This window comes from Myotis myotis, unplaced genomic scaffold, assembly GCF_014108235.1.
Source record: "Myotis myotis isolate mMyoMyo1 unplaced genomic scaffold, mMyoMyo1.p scaffold_m19_p_15, whole genome shotgun sequence".
In the NCBI taxonomy this organism is placed as follows: Eukaryota; Metazoa; Chordata; class Mammalia; order Chiroptera; family Vespertilionidae; genus Myotis; species Myotis myotis.
In genome coordinates, this window is record NW_023416319.1 from 52,656,130 (window position 1) to 52,659,039 (window position 2,910).

General features: G+C 46.5%; 1 pseudogene; it reads left to right on the forward strand.

The window, feature by feature from the left end:
• The first annotated feature begins 883 nt into the window (after positions 1–883).
• On the forward strand, positions 884–2,659 carry LOC118670213 (annotated as a pseudogene).
• Positions 2,660–2,910: the final 251 nt, after the last annotated feature.

The following is a 2,910-nucleotide window of genomic DNA, read 5'->3' on the forward strand; positions in this document are numbered from 1 at the left end:
CGCCTCCCCTGCGCTTCGTATACCATCGCCCGACCGACACCCCCCACTTCTTCTAACACCACTTCTTCAAAATAGACTCGCCCAGGCTGAAAACCAACATCTGTGCATGGGCCACGAAGTTTCAATCGCGCTGTACGTGCGCACCTGCACGTGGTATTTTGTGGAAGAGCCACACTCAAGGGGCCAAAGAGCCTCATGTGGCTAGCGAGCGGTGGTTTGCCGACCACTGTTCTAGATAATTCTATGAATAATTGCTGGTCTTCTCTGGGTTTGAGGAAATCCTTAATTATAGCTCTTAATTCAGTTTGGATCCAAGGTTTAAATCAGCCGTGGGCAAACTACGGCCCGCAGGCTGGATCCGGCCCGTTTGAAATGAATAAAACTAAAAAAAAAAAAAAAAAAAAAAAAAGACCGTGCCCTTTTATGTAATGATGTTTACTTTGAATTTATATTAGTTCACACAAACACTCCATCCATGCTTTTGTTCCGGCCCTCTGGTCCAGTTTAAGAACCCATTGTGGCCCTCGAGTCAAAAAGTTTGCCCACCCCTGGTTTAAATGCTACAGTTGCCTACATACCTAGTTCCTAAGAGGACTGGACATTCAGAGGCAAATGGAATTTCCGGTCTTAGAAAGTTGTTGGGGGGGTGAAATGCTCCCGGGGACTGGGGGCATTTTGCGTTGGCTGGAGCCGGGGGCAGAGGTATCCCCGCCCTAACTCACCGAGCCCCCTTTCCAGCCCCTGACATCGCCCAGAAAGCGAAAGCGAGGCCAGGCGGCCACCCCGACACAAGTGGCCCAGCTGAGGAGCCGCAGGAACCCCACACAAACTGCAGCCGAGCACAAAGGCACCTGACTGGGGGGGGGTGATGGGGTTCCCCTCTGCGGATTCCGGCCGAGACGCCAGAAGCCCACGTGCTCCTTTCCCTGTCGCCCTCCTCCGCAGCCCTGCTCCCCAGACCAGCCCAGAGCCCCGCATCCTCCTCCCCGAGGTGTCGGGGCTGGGCCTCAGCCTCCGCCTCCGTCTCCCACGATGGCGAGCAGCAGCGGCTCCAAGGCCGAGTTCATTGTCGGAGGGAAATACAAACTGGTGCAGAAGATCGCGCCTGGCTCCTCCAGGGACATTTATCTGGCGATCAGCATCACCCATAGCGAGGAGGTGTCAGTGAAGCTAGAGTCTCAGAAGGCCAGGCACCCGCAGTTGCTGTAGGAGAGCAAACTCTCTAAGATTCTTCAAGGTGGGGTTGGCATCCCCCACATACGGTGGTATGGTCAAGAAAAAGCCCACAATGTGCTAGTCATGGGTCTTCTTGGAACCAGCCTGGAAGACCTCTTCAATTTCTGTGCAAGGTTCACAATGAAAACTCCTTATGTTCGCTGACCAGATGATCAGTAGAATTGAATATGTGCATACAAAGAATTTTATACACAGAGACATGAAACCAGATAACTTCCTAATGGCATTGGGCGTCACTGTTACAAGTTATTCCTTATTGATTTTGATCTGGCCAGAAAGTACAGAGACATCAGAACAAGGCGACACATACCATACAGTGAAGATAAAAATCTCACTGGCACTGCCCGATATGCTAGCATCAATGCACATCTTGGTATTGAACAGAGTCGCTGGGATGACATGGAATCGTTAGGATATGTGTTGATGTATTTTAATAGAACCAGCCCGCCATGGCAAGGATTACAGGCTGCAACAAAGAAACAAAAATATGGAAAAATTAGTGAAAAGATGATGTCCACTCCTGTGGAAGTTTTATGTAAGGGGTTTCCGGCAGAATTTGCCATGTACTTAAACTGTTGTCGTGGGCTGCGCTTTGAGGAAGCCCCGGATTACATGTATCTGTACCCTGAACCACCAATATGACTACACATGTGACTGGACAATGTTAAAGCAGAAGCAGCACCGCAGGCGGCCTCTTCAAGTGGGCAGGGTCAGCAGGCCCAACCCCCACAGGTTTCAAAGCATGAATCAAGGAACAGAAGAAGCAGTGCAGATGATCAGAGCCGCATTTGTTTCTCCCAAAATCTAGAAATTTTAGTTCATATGTACACTAGCCAGTGGTTGCGGACAACCATTTACTTGGTGTAAAGGACTTAATTTCAGTATAGACTGGCTCTGGGCAGCATTGGTGATGCTGTGTCCCGAGTTGTAGCTGCAGTAATTGTGACTATTCTGAGATAGTGAAACATGGTGTCCAGTTTTCTATTGCATTTTTTCAAGTGGAAAAGTTAACTAAATGGTTGACACCACAAACTGGTGGAGAGATTGTGCATATGCCAATTTTTTGTTAAAATCTTTTTCTTTGAACTATATTGCTTTGAGATCTCATTTCAGAAGAACAGCATGAACAGTCTTCAGCCACAGTTGTGATGGTTGTAAATGCTCACAATTGTGCATTCTTAGGGTTTATCCACCCCTGGGGTTTGCAAGTTGTTCACTTAAAACATTCTTAAAATGGTTGGCTTCTTGTTTGCAAGCCAGCTGATATGGTAGCAACCAAAGATTCCAGTGTTTGAGCATATGAAAGACTGCCTGCTTACCTGTGCTAGAAATAACAGCATCTAAAGTGAAGACTTAAGAAAAACTTAGTGACTACTAGATTATCCCTAGGACTCTGCATTAACTCTATAATGTTCTTGGTATTTAAAAAAAGCATATTTGTCACAGAAATTTAGTTAATGTCTTAAAACTAATTATGTATGTATGTTGCTTAGATAAATGTAATCACTGTAAACATCTATATGATCTGGGATTTTGTTTTTATTTTGAAATGGGAGCTTTTTTGTTTATAAGTTCATTAAAAACTAAAAACTGGGGGGGGGGAGAAAGTTGTTGGGGAAAAGTAAGGGGTGTAGACAAGGAAAGAGGAGGGAGAGGTGGGTAGTGGTGTGGTAG